The sequence below is a fragment of the Poecile atricapillus genome, chromosome W (assembly GCF_030490865.1).
Source record: "Poecile atricapillus isolate bPoeAtr1 chromosome W, bPoeAtr1.hap1, whole genome shotgun sequence".
NCBI classification, from domain to species: Eukaryota; Metazoa; Chordata; class Aves; order Passeriformes; family Paridae; genus Poecile; species Poecile atricapillus.
In genome coordinates this window covers 41,955,255-41,974,076 of record NC_081288.1, presented here as the reverse complement: position 1 = coordinate 41,974,076, position 18,822 = coordinate 41,955,255, and the positions used below count along the sequence as shown (strand labels likewise).

Genomic DNA, 18,822 nt, shown 5'->3' with positions numbered 1-18,822 from the left:
CCACTCTTTTCCTTCTAGGTATTATCACCTTTCTAGCATGTCCATCTGAAGAAAACTGCTGCATAGACTTCAGCTTTTTCAACTCTCACACAACCTACAGATTAAATGAATATTAGGATTGTGGAGTACTATGATTGATTTATTTTCAACATTTCTGCTACAAAGCAGTAACTGTCCAGGGAAGGGAAGAAGGTGAGTAACTGTGAGAGCAAGATTTTCTATTCTCCTTATCATGAGGTAACTGAAAGAGTCAAAAGAGTAGTTGCACAAATCCTGAGAAAGTCAAGAGACATGGACAGACCTGTACTATGGAGCAACTTGGTGCAAGGCATTGTTTGGTGAGGAAGTGAGATTATGGCTAAAGCAGGTGGATAACAATAAGAGACAAAGCTGAATTTGATGCAGGCTGCTAGCTGCTCTGTGAACAGTGTGTTTCTGTGTACGCTGGGACAAAATCTACACGTTCAAGAGAAATCGTAGATCACAGTGTCTTCTGGTCCAAGACCTGTCACAAATATTGCTCTGTAAAGAGGGAACAGACACGGTGACACAGAGGTAGCGAGAGCAAGAACAAACCTGTGGGGTTTTTTGCACGGGCTAACAGGAGTGTTAAGCGTTTCCATAAACCTGCGCAGGTGTGGCACCACCTCTGGTTCTTGTTTCCCACATCAATTGTGCTGTATCTTTGTTTTCAATGCGCACAGCGCCTGCCTTTGCGTTCAGTCGCATACAGTGCAACCTTACTAACACAGCCCAACTCCGACGGCCGCAGGCGAGCAGCCACCGCGGCAGCGCCTCGAGTAACACCGCGACACCGAGTGCTACAAAAGTGACAGCAAAGCGAGCCAATCCTTCCTAGCCGTGCGCGCAATTACAGATTGATTTCAACTCCCCCTCCTCCCCCAAACCTGAGCAAGACCCGCTTCGCGGCGGCCTCCCTCCCCTCCGGCCCCCGGCGCAGCCCCGCGCCCGCCGCTCCGCCCGGGCGCTGCCGGTGCCGTGAGGCGCCGCCCCGCCCGCCCCGCGGGCTCTGCCCCGGAAGGCGATCGCGCCGCGCTCCGGAAGCGGAGCCGGGCAGGGTCCGGCCCAGAGCGCGGCCCTGTCGCTGCCGCGGTCGGAGGCGCAGCCGTGCCCCGGCCCGACGCGGGGCCGCCGTCTCGCCCGTCACAGGCGGCCCGGCCCGGCGGCCAGCGCGGGGCTCATTGCCCAGGTAGGTGCTGGTCCTCGCCCCCTCCCCGGGCTCCTTCCTGCGGGGTGCCCGGCTGGCTCCGCTGCCGCCCCCTCCCAGTGGAAGCCCCGGGCCCCGGAGCAGCCCCTTGGTTGGCCTCCTCCCGCGGGAGCCGGGCTGGGACGTGCCCCGCGGTAGGACCTGCTGCTCCTTCCCCGTGGGTCCGGGCGCGGGAGCTCGGGGGCGGCCGGGCCCCCACAGGCGCGGGGGGCTCCGGCCCGGGGCTGTTTCTGGGCGGGGAAGGCCGGGCACGGAGGGGGATCGCTGCCTTGCTCTGGGGCTGGGGCGGGAGCGGCGGTGGACGAGCAGAGTGCGAGTTTAGAAACAAAAGACGAGGCGATAAATTTGTCCCTGCTGTGGCTGTGTTGGAGGCAGGTCTGGCGCGGGGAGCGGTCCCGGCTGCCTGACCGGCCCCTCGTTGCGCGGCGTGTCCGATGGTCGTGTCTCATCTCGTGTCACCTGTCAAGCCCTCGCACCTTCCTCTGGCTCAGCTGCGTCCGTCACATGCCTGCCAAGACAAGTGCGTTTGCTATTCCACGTCGCTGAGCAAACCCGGGGGGCTTTCGAGGTGCGAGACTGATTGAGAGCTGTGTGGGGTCAGTGGGTTGGGACCCGCAGACAGAGCCTGCGAGGGGAAGGGGCTCCTCCAGGCTCTTGGAAGGGGTGCCGTGTGTATGAATGAAAGCGATACCGGGCTCACTTCCTCGTCATTTTAAACCGCCCATCCTGTGACATATCAATACAAGTAAATGTAGCAAGGACGGATCTGAAGACACACCGACGTCAAAAGGTGTCTCAGTGCTGATTTGGCTTGAGTGATCATCTAAACTTGAAATATTTGAAGAAGAATGCATGTTTTTGCATCTTCATGGTCACTGCATCTTGTTCAAAGTCATTGCATAAGATGTGATAATCATGATTAAAAATCACTAGGAATGTTGTTGGACTGTGAGTTGAAAGTAATGCTTTTATTGCATATAATGCTAACATTGCATACTATATTATTATAATGAAGAAATAGTGTAGAAATCAAGAAATTTTAGTAAGTGTTGAGAAAGTTGCTAGCTGTTGTTTGATCTTAATATTTTTAACAAGCATTTTATTTGTGACTATATATATATAAAGATACAGGAATATTTAATTTTTTTTTTTTATCTTTAAGGCCTAGTGACAAAGTGATGTTTAGTGTAATGAGCAAAAAGAGTTCTCTGAATAAATCTTTACTGGTGTTAACATTAACAGTAATTCCATATAATGAACCTGACATTTAATCTGTTCTACTAATTCTACAGTATATTTGTATTTGGTGAAACAGAAACCGAATTTTTAAAGATTTGTGTAAAGGAATTTTTAAAGCTGTGTTAAAAGTGGCTCGGTATTCTGATACATGGGTTCAGATCTAATAATTTATTTTTTTTTGTTGAAATCAGCAGAACTGCCAGGGAGATTCATTGTCTGTTTTCCTTGGTTAGCACACCTGTCTGTGCCTGCTTGAAAGGAAACCTGTATCAGTATAAATCACCAGTTCAGGTCCAAGTACTGTTAACTCCATACTTGATTGAGAGTCCCTGAGTTTATTTACTTCCATGTCGAGGATGCTTTGAAAATGCTTGTTGAAACTGTGTGCCAGCAGTTGTAGGAATATATGGTTAAATAGCTTTTCAGGGTTTTGCTCACTTTCCAGGTCAGTGTTTTGTGTCAAGTGTTGGTGGTCAAGTTAAAAAGATTGTTGCTAACAGACTATCCTCCTATTTATGATACTTTGTTGTTTAAAAGTTAGCTTGAAAGTAGCTGCATCCATGTTTATTAGGTGTCTTGATTATGACCTCATTGAAATGAATTTTGTTCATTTCTGTGATCACTGGGACTTCTAGTTTAAGCAAAACAACCTTTTGAATAATGGATGAAATTCACTCCTGAGGTTTGTTAGACAGCTTTAATCACCAGAATAATTTAAATTTCTTTTGACTACTAATCTATGGTTAAGATAATACTTAACATGGCTGTAATAATTTTATTCCATGTATGTTCTTCTTATGCAAATATCTGAGTTCATTTAATCAGTGATGTTTAAAACAATTATCTGGTAAATCTATCATTAAGTTAGAGAAACTAATGCTCTCTCTTTGTTTAATTGACTATGAAGGGTGAAAGTGGCAAATGTAGTGAACTGGCCTCACTTCTTGCTTCTTGTGCCTAAATAAACTATGGCGGCTTAGCCATAGTCCTGCATCTTCCTGCAAAGACTGGAATAAGGTTTAATTTTAGGAAAAAAATTGATTAAAATAGTCACATTCAGCTCTGCAGGCAAGTTGAAATTTAAAATGTGTTGATGTCTGAGTGTTTCCACAGCATCCCAAGCTGATAAAAATTGGACCTCCCACCTTTCCAGCATCCTTCCTTCTCTTCCTTCCTTGTGCTGGTAAGGATTGCACTGGGAACTGGTTCAGGAACCTGTACTGGCTGAAAATTAGCAACTTTGGTTTTTTTTTTTCCCTTGGTAGAATTAGTTTTCAGTTGACTCGACACCCTGAACCGACTCACTCTGCAGTTGCATAGCTGTCAGTGGCTGTGTGAGTGGAGGGCTGGGATCCCAGAGAGGAGGGGCAAGAGCAGCACACCGTAGGCCTGGATCTGTGAGCTTGGTGCTGCAGGACTCGACCTACTACTCCTTCTTTGGCCTACAGCTGGCACAGACCAGCTCCACCATGGAAAACATGGTCCTGTTTGCTTCCACCCTGCTCTGCTGCTTCCTCCTTTGTGCAGGCAAATACTTGTATGGTTATTTGGTGAGCTGGGCTGAGGATTGAGCTAACCCGGGGGAGGGGCAGGCAGGGAAGGGTTCGCTTTGAGCTGGATCAGTTTGCTGCACAAACATTTGTGCTGGCGCAGAGATGGGGGTGGAAGCAAGCGGTAAGGGGAGCAGGGTGTGTCTGTTTCTTTTGGTGACAGTGACACATTATGCCAGTTTAAAGGATATTTGATATTGGCCTTAATTCTGTGAAGTTAAGATGGTACAGCATTAAGGGTTTGAAGACATCATTTGGATATGGCTCATGGGAATATTTACATCTGAGACCCCTTAAACCAGGGTGGTGTGTGTACGATTTACTTCTGTGCTTTGAAGGGATTTCTGGAGGAAGAATCTGGCCTTTTTTATAGTATCTAATTTAAAAAAAAAATATTTGATAGCTATTGTTTCATACAACTGATATTCATCAAATTACTCCACAAATGAATTTATTTGGCATTTATATTGAGTTTTTAAATATAAAAGACATAAATAAGGAAAGTTAGTGATCAGTGTCCACTAAGAAAATGTCAGTGTATTTTGCAGCAACAAGTAGATAGAGACATAACAAATCTATGAAAATTATGTGGCTAGATCATCTGTCTGAGATAAGATACACATTCTAACTTCACATGGTTTCTGGGGAGGCAGTCTGTGACTTCTCTTCCTAAGTAACTATAATGGTTAGTGGTTTTCAAAATCTATCTTATTCAGCCTATCGTAGGTGTTGCAGTTAATGTTTCAGGATATGGATAGGCATTGATTTTTGTCTTATTTTTTTATCCCCTAATATCTGTAAAAATTGTAGATAGTGTCCTCCATCCATTTGTCTCTCCTTCTCTGCCATAGATTACCATGCATAATAATCCTTTCCACCAGAGAAGCCATATGCAGTGTTACATAATCAGCCATTAAATGGACAGTATTAGCTCAGCCTACCTTCACTGGTCAGTTACCTTGATTAATTTTTCCCAAAGTGGATTAGTGTCCTCTTACATGATTCACTGTTGCAAGTCTTTATGGGTGGTAGTCTCTCTTTGCTCAGTGGTGGTGAGTAACTGGGCAGTAGCTACTGCTGGAAGCTCTTAGGTAACGTTTTCTGTAAAAACATAATGGCTTTTATTTTATTTTTGTCTGCTACTGTTTTTTTGTCAAAATGATTTGAGGAACTTTTTGCTGAAAACTGCTTTCCAGAGATGTTTAATATCGTGTAGGGCATGCAGGTGGTATTTTGGTGGTGTATGAGTTGTAGAACAGCAGTTGTAATAGACGTTCAGTTTTCTGCTCTTGAACATCATCTTTTGGTGTTGGCCCTTCTGCATAATCGGTGCTAGATGTGACGATTCTTTTTAAATTTGAACTGGTGATAAACAGATATGTGGTGCTTTCTCATGGAAGTATGTGCGCATGCAAATGTCTGAGTATGTATGTCATGTATTCTCCAACTATAGTGTATTTTTCAAAGCTTCATCTTCACTGTATCTGGCAGGGTGGCAACAATCATGATGGAGAATTTAGTTCACTCTTTATTGAGTTTCCTCTTCCTACAACCATGGGATTCTCCACAATTTCAGTTTTCCCCTCAAGCTTTAAATGACAACAGAAATAATTACCTCTTGGCTTAAATAAAAAGAACTAATAACTTATTTCTGATGTTTATACAATAAAAATTCATGATTATTGCATGCTTGGGACTGACTATATGCATTCTTTTCTAATTAGTGGAAATGGCATTGTGATTACTGACTGTTTCCTTCTCATGTCTTAGAGTACTTTAATTTCATGTTTTATTTTGTTTTTCTAAAATGCTTTACATCCATATGTGGGGTAGTGAGATGAGAAGCTCTTTGTTACAGGAGTGATATGTAATCTGTCACTGACTTCTCAGGTGGTCCAGGGTAATCCCTGATCTTTTTGCTTGAATCTTAGTCAACAAAGTAATACTAGTATCAGTGTTAGGCAATAACACTAGTTACTAGTAACATTAGTATCTGTGCTCCTCTCAGATGCTGCAGGGGTAAAATCACTGTGTTGCATGTCATTGCAATCATACCCCTGACCATGCTGGATGGCCTTTATTTACTTCAGCTTCTAGAATCAGCCAGTTACTAGACCTGCTGTTCCTTCTCACAGAACTGGTTTGGTTTTGTTTGTTTAGTTTTTATTTTGTTGTTTGTTTTTGGTTTTGTTTTTCTTTTTAATAGATGTTTAGGTTCTATTTTGGCTGTAGATAGAAACACCTCTGTGTTGGTACATTTTTGGACCAGGATTTGAAAAATACCCCAAATGTATGTTTTGAGCTTATCCTTTTTTTCTTTCCTAAATTTATGATAAACGTGTATCTTATGGAAAAGATGTTCAGGTATATCTTGCTATTCAGATTTTTCTTGTATGTATGTTTGTTACTTTTCTATTGAGAAAAATCTAATTCACAAATAACATATTAATCATCTGTGCTCGTAGCAAATGTAAAATAATATTCTATTTAATTTCCTGCCTTTCCAAGGGTAAAATAAACTCTCCATCCCATATACCCAGACTCTTGCGTTTCTAATGCAAGATACAGATCTTTGATCTCTCATGAGAGGTGCAGTTTAAAATAGTGTGTTGATATTTTCACTGTTCTCCTGTCACTGCTGCCAAAGAAGTTAAACTGCACAGTAGTTCTTATCTGCCGGGATTGCACACCTTGACACAGATGAAGCATTTGTCTTTCAAGAAGATTTTCTTAAATGCTTTACACAGGGATATTACCTTCTTGTGTGATAGTATGACACCTGGCACAATATGCAGGTGGGGACATTTCATTATTACCATTTTTTATTGGGCAAATGTGATTGTAGTAATACTGCTTGCTGAGAATCATAAAATACCGTGATTTGGAAGAGACCCAATTATGTGGACATTGGAAAGATATTCATCAGCACAATACTAGATGAATTTCTGAGAGTAAATGTCTTTATTTCATTACTTGCAAGATGTTTGACAGTGGAGAGTTGACTGGTTTTGCCATGCTTTAAGACAGTGAGACATTTTTCCCTAATGGAGATGATGAAACACTTCCTTTAAAGAGGGAACTCTCACTATTTCCTCTTTTTCTCCTGCAGAAATGCAAACTTTAGTTTATATTTAAACTTGAAGTGAGAGATGAATGATCTAGTGTTGTGTTCAATCTTGGTAGCAATGTATCAATCTTATGCTGAGCTTATCTGAACTGACAGCAGTAGCTTTTTGCTCAGCAGCATGGCAGAGCAAAACTGAGTTGACTACGCAGCAGTTATCCTTCAGACATGGGTACATCTTTCAGTCTATTTATGAATATCAACAAACACTTTGTGCATACTTTTGCCATGCATTGAATGCTTCTATTTTCCTTTAATTTAGCTTAAAACTAGTAATGGAATTCCTGAGGTTTTGAAAGGAGTAGCTCTTGGCAAGCCTAGGGTTTTGAAACCAAAGGCAAATTAAGATACCAAGCAAACACAGGGGGGACTACTTCTTCAGGGAAGTATGTTAAGATTCTTCTGACATCTTAGCATTTGTCGTAGGGCTTGGCTTTTTTTGTTTTGTTTTTTTTTTTTTTTTTAAATCTCTTTGAATTACTCCTTTAAAGCTCAGTTGTTATTTTCTTTTAAGAAAATCTTACTGAAACACAAGGGGACTTTTTTCCCCTTGATGCCACTCAACATGTTTAGCCTTTTCAGGCAACCATTGCAAATAGAGGGTATTAGAGTACTTTTTTTCTAGCTGTCTGTATTTTTCAGTAACTCCACACTGATTGAAGCATGTAGTTAGAACACAAATTTTAGTTCAAATAAAATATGGTCTTGCTTTTAAATCACCACAAAAATTATAATTGAAAGTAGTTGCTGTTGTGCATCTGTCAGGTGGTGCTATAATACAATTTAAAAAATATTTACATTTTCAAAGTGTAGTTGGGCTTTTTATAAAATGTGTAACTAAGCTGCTTTAGGTCTGTGGGAATGAGAGGATGTATGATGTAGGGAAACCTGCCTGGCTGTCACAGCCTTGACTCTCTTCTGCCTTTGCAGTGCTGCTTGCTGCAAGCATCTTCCCAGTTCTGTACCTAAAGTATGCAACGTTCATAGAAATCTCTTCATCTCCTATATTTAGGTTGCTTTGTAAACTTTGTAGAGATTCATGGCTCTTTGTGTGTCTTCGTACTTTGTGTGTCCTGTATTTCCTTTAGGTGTTTTTTATCATCATAAACATTTTGAATGTTTCAGAGCTCTTTATCTTCTCTCTCAAACTTTACTCATTTGCCTGCCATTTGCAATGCTGCTGACAGTGTAATAATCCTCCCTCACCCAGGGAGGGCACTTGTTTTGGAATAACCCTTTCTTTTTCTTCTCCTTGAGAAAGTCATGTTTTATTCATGTACTCCTTCCTTGTCCAAATAACATTTTCAAGACCACATTTTCTTTTTCTGTCTTTGCAAATGAAGTTTCTGTATCTGCCATCTGGAGTACTTCAAGTACCTTCTCCCTCTGCTGATATTCCTATCTCTGCAATCTGTTCAAAATACAGCTGCTACGATTTTTTAGTAGTCTGACTGCTACTTTCCTCATCAAGCTGAATCTCGCTTATTGTCTTTGAATTCAAGGACCCATGTCTCCTATTTCTGCATGGTAGTCTTTTTCCTTCTGCCTTTTTTTCTTCTCCCACCATGTCTTTACTTATGTTTCATGTCATATACTTTGATTTACAAAACCTCTGGGATGTTCTATATGTTCATACTATTTCAAGAGAAAATGACTGCTCCTCTGACCTTTCTTCTTGGGTATTAGAGTATCCTGTTGTCTCTTTGCTTATACAGATAAACAATATTTTAATAGATAAGTAATATTTAATAGATAAATAATATTTTAAACTATGTAAGCAGGCAGGGATACATGTTAGCTTTGGATCTTTTCTTATAGGTGCTTGGGAAACGTATATTGTTGAATATATTTTAAATCTGATTTATTCGTCCAGTGATTTTGCTTTGAGTAAAGTGCACCGGTGGCATGCTTTAAAATGCGTTGTGTGAATACAGTGTCATATTTTGTGGATATTTAGTATCATATATGATTTCAGTTAGTAAATGTTGTTTTCTGCACTTCGAAGGTTCCTTTGGTGAAACAGATGTAATCTGCAGGTTTTATTGAAATAATATAAGAATTGAATTAAACTGGCAATCAAATTAGTATGAAGTGCTATGTCATATAATTGACTCATTGCAGAACTAATGCTAACATTAACAGAGGTAATACTTTTTTTATTCTTAAGGAAAGCCAAGTCACTCTTAAATATTTTTTCATGTTTCATGAAGCTTTGGTCCCAAGGTTTCTGTGGCTTATGTTTTTCATTTTGTTTGTGATTTTTTGGGGGGGTTTATTTTGGAGAAAGGTAACTGCTGTGGCTACTTGTACTTTGAGTTTTTTGAGCTGGTAATATAATGAAAAAGTAAACTAGTCATAATAGATAAAATAATAAATTTTAATGTATAGCTTGCTGTGTCTTAGAAATATTTTAGGATAGTGAAGTTAAATCACTGTGAATCTCTTCTGTGTCATGGCAGCTGCATTATGTTTTCTTCTCTTAAAATCTGCTGAGTAGACTTTCATGGCTTGAAATTGAGAATGCAGTGTATGTGGTACCAATTTGTAATGTAAAAGGACTAGGGCAATGATAGAATGTTAATTCTCTCAGGTGTACCGATGGTAATACTAAAGTAAGCTGGATTTTTCCTGTCAGACTATACAGTATTTGTGCAGCTAGACTGGACATAATCTTAAGTTCTTAAATAATAGCTCACTACTTTAGGACTGCAAAAAGCATTTAATTGGCAAATATTCAGATCTCAGTATGAATGTGAATTATTGCCTTCTTATCTCTCTTGATAGCTATCTCTTTCTCCATTTGCTGCACTAGTTTTAGGTGATGGTATTCAGTTCCTGAAAGAATTTCCTCTGCACTTGCAATTTTGCTAGGAAGGATGCCATTATGTTAATCTTCATAATTAAAAGGCATTTAGTTAAGACTTTTCAGACCTTAAAAAGTAATGAACAAGCTAATCTTAAATCCAGTCCAATAAGTTGTTCTCTAAGCATGAACTCTGTGGTATTTATTTAGTATTATATTAGCAATATTGTTGTCCCTATAGTTAGAGAAATTCTGAGTAATACGTGCCAATTGGTTAGTCCTGCTACTCCATTCCTAAAAATTGCTGGACAGGAAAAGAATGTATAGAGGAAATGAAAAAGGGAAGGTGCTTCATAGATCTCAGGCAAACTATTTTATTTTTTTATATTTTCTTCCCTCTTTTTTTCTTTCTTTCTTTTTTTTTTTTTTTTTTGTAGAGAGGTGACCCTTTCTTGTGCAGTACTTATATTCTCTCCCTCCCTAGGTTCCAGAACTTTTTCTGATAACAGAGATTGGGAGAGCATTTCCAGCTTGTCCTGTGGCTCTTTAGTTCTAGAGCAATGTGTGTTTTGTCTCAGAGGTACAACATATACCAGAAACTTAGATAAGCTTCTAGTTTCTGTAGGACTCTTTGGGTTTAAGTGTACATTATGACTCTTATATAAGTGTACATTATGACTCTTGACTTTTGGCCACTTAGGGTCTTGAAATATTTCTATTAGTAAATTGCAACAAAGTGCTCTTCAAAATCTAAAGTTCAGGTTATTTGTCTTGGATTTTCTTTGCCTACAGTGTTACGTTGATCATCTGACCTTCACAAATGTGTTTTCTTTCATGATTTTAGTCCCTAAGTGTCAGTACATTTGCTTAATAAATATTTCTTTCTGCTTTAGAGTTTGTTGTTCTGTTAAGTCACTATTCACTGGTCTCATAGAGCACAACTTCATGTATGTCTGCTAAATTTAAATTTACTTCTCTTGAAGAGTTTGTTTCTCATGTCAGCTGTAATATAGAATTCTATTTGTTAAATGGATGTAATGTACTAATTGTCAATGGTACGGTTTTAAAATAGTTTCATATCAAACTGAAAAGCAGTTTATCATTGTCAGTAGTATCAAATCAAAACTACTTCTCTGAAGGTTTGATTGTGCCATATCAGTTTAGTATTACTGGTTATAAGCTCTCCATAGGGAGGATGTTTTTTTCTAGTTGTAGTTGTTCAGTTGTCTGGAGAGAATGTGTTCAGCTGAGGCCTTGAGGAAAAGCTAAAGTACGTAATAAGTGGTGTACTCTGGGGAAAGCTCTAAATAAATGATTAAATGTTGACTACCAGGAGATACTTTATGCTGATAAGTAGAGCTAGAATCAGTTGATATGTGACATATCAGACTGCTCTTGCATTGATGACTGGCTGCAGTGGTACTGTTTCATTGGTGCTGACTTCTAAAATGAGCAGTGCACTTTAGGAGTGCACTGGATTCTTAGCAGTAGTGTCCTATCATACTGTATTAGTGAGTTTTTTAAAGTAGTTACACTTTAGGTTTATTCTTGGGTGTGCTGTACTAGGGAAATGTACCTTATATAATCTTGATTTCAAACAAGGAAGTTTCACATAAGAATACTTCTGATAATGGAATAATAAAGTCTAGCAGTGGTGAACAGTAGAAGTGGGTTTTTTACATAGTACTTTGAACAGTAAATATTGTGATCTGACAGTGATTTGTGAGAAATCTTGGTTTACATTCATTGCAAAGGCTTTCTATGAATTAATTCCAATAGCAGACTATTTCAATGAAATCACATGTTGATTACCTTTTAGTAATCAACTAAAAACTTTTAACTTTTTATCTTTTTTAACTTTTATACTTTTAGTGTGAATGAACTGTTTTGAAGCTGGTAGCTGTAGGAAATTTTGTAACTACATAGCTACATGTAAAAAGAATGTAAAACTAGAAAGAATAAGGGAGTGTTGACTTTGAAATACAAGTCTAGAGTTGTGAATAAAATGCAACTAAAATTGTTACCAAAAATTGCAACCAAAAACGTTTGATATTAAATTTCGTATGTTTGAAGCTATTTGCTGAGCTACTAATAGGCTAATCCTAATAACAGACTTTATTTATTTGGGCTTCAAATCTGTATTTGTGATTATATTGTTCTTATGTTAGTGGTGAAAGTAAAACCATTGTTAAATGTAAATTCGGCAAAAATCTCGGAAATGTAGAAGCTGGATTTCCTTTATTCCTTGTTAAATGTTGTATAATTTGGGACCAGGAAGGGACTTTTGCTTTTTTTTTTTAAAAAATATTTTAATAGCAACAATTTCCGAGGCTTGAAAGTTTTGTGCTGGTGCAGATGCACAGTGAGTAGATCATTCTTCCTTTCTCTACTTTTATTTTTTAAAGTTTGTTTGAATAGCACAGTTCTGCCTAGCAGCTGTACACTTGGGTGAAGTGTTAACAGTTAAACTGGGTATCAGTAGTTTTTTAAGTCAGAAATGGTGATGGCATATCTTGGGGCAGGTAGTGCACTTTTTTCTGTAGTTTGTTTTGCAATCCTCTTGCACATGCATGATTAAACTATTTGTAAATGAGTTTACAGTATGGCCTTATGGTATTTTTTTTGTTTGTTTGCTTTAAGATGCCATGGTGTAAACTGTGGCAATTTAGCAGCTGGTTTGTGAGTGGCTCAGTGTTTGTCTCCTGAATAAGGCGGGGATTTTGGTGGGGCCTGGCACTTAGTGAGTACTGTGAATTTCTCGGCTGGTTTCTTGGTGATGGTGGTTGCTACTTCCCAGAACTTCATTTTATTTCCAAGAAAACTGTAAATGCTTCTCTGTGAAGTGTGTGCATTCACAGGCGCACATTAGACCTGTGCCTAATGTAATGAATTGTACTAGTGGGTTTTGTGGTGCATTGCTTTTTATATGGATTTTAAGAATTATTTATAAAATCTGATTTAGTTTTTTTTTAACTAACAAAGTAGATGTGCTTCAACTAAGGTCATATTTCACAACTGATGGCATAAGTCTATAGTAGTGACTTGGCAGAGATTTTAAACACTTAAAAATATAATGAGACTTCTGAAAAGTGTCCACTTTAGAAGATTCCCTAGGGAAACTCTCAAATGAGTCATGTACATGTACCACACAACTAGCAGACTGAGTTCTTAGAATCCTATGATTGCTTCTTGTTCCCTAGGCTATCTGATGGCCATCAAGGAAGCCTAGATGTGCTACAGGTTAAAGAACTCAGCTCTTGCTTCAATACACAATAAGGTACAAAAATGGCTAAAATTAACATACCCATACAAATTTGTTCTATCCAGTTTGATCATCATTCAGTTAATATAACAGACAAAATGTATTGCCTCAGCAGTCAAGAATTAATGCAATTCAGGTTGAATAATAGAAAAATTACACCACTGGGGTTAATTGATTCATGCTGCTGCTGTGTGGGGCTGTTAGAAAGGGCAAAGTTAACATGCTCATCGTCCTGTTTGGAGGTGTAATAGGGCTGCTTGCAAAAGTCACTGCTGCAGTAAGAGAATTTATATCAGCCTGCAGCACTAGGCAGGTTTCAGAATTTGACAGCAGCTCTCCGTGCATCATACTACAGGCTTTCACTAGCTGGCACAGCAGAAGCAAGGTATGAATATAATCTTGTTGTAGTTCTATCATGTATTATTTAAAAGTTTTCTAACTGCTTCTTTTCCCTTCTGCACTACATTTGGCTTCCCTCTCACTTGAGATGTTACAGGTGTATATAGGATGACTGAAATAATGTAAACTAAAAGTCTTCCTTGTTAAACAGTGTGACTTCCAACTAAATCAAACAGTTTTCTCTTGCTGTGGTTTAGGGGGTAATGTGAAGAAATTGAGCTGCATATTCAGATAGTCAACATAAAATGGCTTTGAATTTATGCAGGAGTATAGGGATGTTAGTGTACTAATATGGAAAATGTTCAGAGTCAAGTAATTTACTTGGAGTTGTACAGAAGTATCAAAGCACATATGTTTACAAACACAGTAATAATTCGCTTCTTTTAATGATCAGCTATTAGAGAGAATACATCCAATTCAGATGTAGAACTGGACTTGTGAAAACTTGCAGAGTTTCACATAGGTGAGCAGCCTAAAGGTTGGTACAACAGAAGTTGCAGGAGCCAGGCAATATAAGGCAGTGAATCAGCCAAGGGAATTGTGTGGGAACTGATAAAGAAAGGGGACTTGAAATCAGTTAGGAAGAAGCTTGATTTTTGGGAATTTGAAGTGCTTGCTTTAATTTATCTTAATCTTGCCTATTACATACAGAATTTGAATTACCGTGTTTTAATGTATTAACATTAGCTGATTACCATGTTTCTGAGTTCTAAATTGCTTTCAAAATACCTGCAATATTTTTAGGCAGGGATAAGTGGCTTCTGTGCTTTTGGGTGTCTTCCAGTATATACAAAGGGGTTGCAGTAAGTGGATAGTATATCTGGGAGTAAAGTACAATGTAAGTAGCATAATGATTATTTCACACTGCTTCTGTAACTGCATCTAAACTTCCATCAGTTCCTTTCTATTTCTGTTCTAGTAAATAATTTAACTTTTGCAGATTTTATTGTTGGGTTGCAGGTTCTGTAACATACGCTTGTTGACTGATTTCATTATTTATTGATGATATGTTGCTCTGACAGAAACTTGTGTTTTGTTTGCTTGTACAGTGTTAGACACACCATTTTCATTTGCTTTTGGATTTTTATATTAACTGAAGAGTACAGAGAGAAGTAATAGGAGTCATGGTTTATCTTGGGTATCCAAACTTGCTTTGTGACATTACTGCCAAAGGCAATTACTCTCAGTGATTATTATGTTTACGAAGCTGTTGTATTTTCTGAAACCACAGTTCTTGTAAAAGGATAATTAAGTTAAAGCTTGGGCTGTTCTTTGCAGATTCTGTGCCAGTGCCAAAATATTTTCAGACAATATGTAGTTATCATTTGAAAGATACCCTTTTAACCTGAAAGTTAAAACCTAAGTAGTTTAGTAAGTTTTTAAACTTGTTTTCAGTAAACTAGGACAGTAGTAAGTGTAAGGTGAAAGCAAATAACTTATCTTGCAGTGTCATTAGAAATCAGATGTGAAATGTGAAAGCTTAAAGTTTATGTTATTAGTTTGAATTATTTTTTCTCCTATTTGTCTTTTGCAGTTGGGAGGACAAAAATCTTTCATTGTAGCTATGCTTGCTGAATACTTTAGTGACCAGGTTTAGCAAATGACAAACTTCCAAAGGTTTCATTCTGAGTGTTTATGTAAAGTATAATTTAAAACTTGATATCTGTAGTTGACTTACTGAGAAATGATGGGAATGACTTCCATCAGTCAGCTGAAACAGCTTAACTGTCAGGAGCTTAATCTTAACTTGTACTCTTAAATGAGGTTTTTTTGTTCTTATTTTAAACAAAAGAAAGCAAAATTAAATGCACTTATGTAAGAAAACAAAACCTGTACTGGAAAAATTGTCACTAATTCTGTTCTTAAATATTTAGGAATTTTTGAAGCTGTATTTGACACTGCAATGTGAATGGAAGTTAGAAATATTAAAGCTATGTGTGTAGGTTGAGATTTAATAAGTCTTATCAATACAATTTTTGATGTTGCAACTGAAATACTGTTCTTTGTATGTATAAATCACTTCCAACTTTTAAACAGATTTACACTTTGCACATAACTTTGCCTTTCTATGAACTTAGCTTTGTATAACGTATTTTAAAAGAAAGCAGTTTCAGAGCCTACAGATTGGTTTCTTTTCCCTTAGATTTTCTCTAGGGCTCTGAAGAAGTGATACACAGGTTAATTTATTTTAGCAAATTCATCTTAGAGTATAATGAAGCTTTATTTTCATGACGAGTTTAAGATGGTTGAAGTGAGACCTACTGAGAAAAAAGGAAGGGTCTGATTTCTCCTTAGGCATCATGGTCCAGCCTTCCTTTTGTTGGTGCTGGTCACAGTGTGGTCATTTGATCTGCAAGACCAGTGCAGTAGTTGGGATTGAAGCTTGTCTGGCTAATTGGAGTATGGCCAGAGTAGGAAAGACCATGTCTTTCAGCTGTTGTCACCTTTAGATCAGCTGAGGGGAACACAAAATAGCATTCTGAGAAAGAAAAGCAGTTAATTTAAAGTATCTCACCTCAGAATGACTCTTAAATTTACAAAAGGAAAGCTTCACACTACTTGATAAACATAGAGCTAATTTTTATACATGTGAGTACCCTTGTTATAAACTGACTTTTTATTACCTCAGAAATAGGCTTGGTTTTGAAGGAGATGGTTTTTTTATTACCTCTTACTTCTTATTATGTCAGTTCTAGTAGACATAATTGCAGTAGAGAAAATTAAAAATTTTAAAAATGATTACTTTTGGCATTTTTGGGCTTTATTGTCAACATATAAAGAAGAACAAGTGGAGCAGGACATAGGTATGTAAATATTAGTGTTGACTCATTTGGACTTCCCTGTGATTTCACAACAGTGGTAAGAAATTAGGTGGTTTGTTTTTTTCAGGCAAGCAAGTGGAGATTGGCAGTGTAAAAATTATGGTGCAGCCCAACTTAATCTTTAGTGAGTGTTACACAACTGTTTGATTATGAATATTCACTGTTTTGTTGGTTTTTTTTTAAACTTGTACAGTTAAGTTACTCCCTTTATGTAACTAAAATCAAACACTGTGGTTAAAGTACTTCTAATAATGAAAATTATATTGAGTAGAATGCAACTGAATTTCTTCTCTTTATGGATTTTTTTTACATCCTTCTTCCTACCTCCATTCATTCCTGCACATGTACTTAAATATGGCTTCTGGGACATATTTAATGTAATGTCGGTTTTTGGTTTGGTTTGGTTTTTTTTTTTTTTTTTTTTTTTTTAGGGTTTTTTTTGTAGGTTTGGGGTTTTTTTTATTATGAAAGAGAATATTTAAAAGAAATTCAAAACTTTTAAAAATTTAGCTTTAATCATGAGTATAAGGTCAAAAGAACTTTCACAGTTTTAACTGTTTGAAAGCTGTCTGGCTGTAATGTTCAAATCTTTGACATAAAACATGGCCCTTATGAGCTTGTAAGAGTAGAAAAGGCACACATTTTCTTTTAACCTTTGTATTTCCTTTTCAGGTTAAATATTTGTGCTATCTTCAATATAATTGAACTTTTGGGTACATTCTGTCTAGATTAGTGTTGACCTTGGATGTGCAGAATATATTAAAATGCAAAATTAATTGGGATTCCTCTTCACTTTTAAATTCAGAATGATTGAAAGATTACAAGAAACTTCAATTTTTAATGTTAACTTGTAGGTTTACTGACTGTGAGGGGTGTTATTAGACACAGCTGTTCACTTATTTTCTCTGTTCTTCCCAGAAAAATCCTATCTATCCTGGTTGCATGAAAACACCAGAAACCCAAGGTTTCTGGGGTTGCAGTGAATCAGTAGAAACCTTGTGGTGTTAATTAGATGTTATTAACAACATCTGTCTTTGCTATTAGTACTCCTGTCTTTTTCTGGGTAGACTAAATAAGCAAGACCAATTCAATATTTTGAATTTGGAAGCATCAGATTCTGGTAATTGAAGATGTGGCTTTTAAGGAATGACTTGGAAAATACTTTAAGGAATAACTTTAAGGGGTGACTTAGAAAATACATTTAAATTTTAATGGCATCCTTTAATGATTTACATTGTGTATATATGTAAATTTTTATGGGAAAATGCAGAGTGTGATATACATAGCTGCACTATTGTTAATTTGTCTGCTTTTAAGTGGTAGTTTGAGGGGACTATCAGTGTGAAATTATAATCTTTCTCTTAGTTCTCACAGATCTGGTACAACTTTTTGGGATCCATGTTGATTTTTACAGGTAGGAGGATTTATCTAGCTGGCACAGGCAGCAATGGCAGTTGTGAGATGGAGACACAGGCAGGTAGTTGGTGCCTTGAAGTTTATAGAAAGCTCAAAGAGGCTATTCCTTTTTACAAAGTGAAGACCAACAAGCTATTTCAGAGTTAGGAGAGCAAATACTGGATTTATGTAGAGTGAGACAACATGTAAAATCTTAAACCTTGCTTAAAATCAGACACTGAGTAACTGGAGGTTCTGGTGTGTAGTAAAGATTTGGAAAAGAGAAGCTACATGCTCAGGGACTCTGCATCTGTATCACCATGCTGATGTACAAATGATCATGTCCTTCTGCTAGTTTATTGTGTAGTTTGGGTAAAGATTGAACTTTTTGCTTTAGAGGCTGTTAACTGGAATAATTCTATGTATTTTGGGAGTAGGTAGTTAATGGGTATTTCAATACAAGTAATGACCAGAGTTTTTTCAACCAGTGAAGTATACTTGCCAGTGTGTTTCCAAAACATGCCTATATCCAAAGTTTGTTGGACCACTTGGGCAGATTTATGAGATAATTTTTGTGCATTTGGTAGAAATAAGTCATCTTAAAGACTCTATATTCATTAGAGGTCTCACTGGTTATTTACAGTGTAATCCACACTGTGCTCAGCTTCATTTGCCATGCAGTAAGTTTTTTGAAATGCTTGATAGGTACAAGTTCTCTTTATTCACCTTTTCTCTTTGCCATATAGGGTTTCTTTTATACAGCCTTCAGATTGCAAGGGAAAGGTGAGACTTTGTGTCGGGGTGCCTCTTTTATGTTAGTATGTATGAGCAAAACTCTAAAAACAGAAAATATTTTAAATACTTTATTAATATGTAATATTTAAAATATGTACTATTTAGAACATGATTGAATCTCCTAAATATGGATCTTTGGACTTGCTAGTCCATTATTTCTAAGAACACAGTTTCTGTAAGAAAAGTAAACTAATTGGCACAGCAT

At 37.6% G+C, this 18,822-nt stretch overlaps 1 protein-coding gene across 3 annotated transcripts in view; it reads left to right on the top strand.

Moving 5' to 3' along the window:
- Positions 1–1,125: 1,125 nt before the first annotated feature.
- The window catches only part of LOC131592369 (fibroblast growth factor receptor substrate 2), a 50,233-nt gene continuing 32,536 nt past the window's right edge, over positions 1,126–18,822 (top strand). The window contains exons 1-2 of one of the 3 annotated variants that reach the window (XM_058863837.1): positions 1,126–1,210; positions 1,604–1,748. The gene's annotated coding sequence lies outside the window, so the exon portion shown is untranslated. Of the gene's footprint in view, positions 1,211–1,551; positions 1,749–16,784; positions 16,805–18,822 lie in introns of those variants that run through there. The other 2 variants (XM_058863836.1, XM_058863839.1) reach the window with 2 other exon arrangements.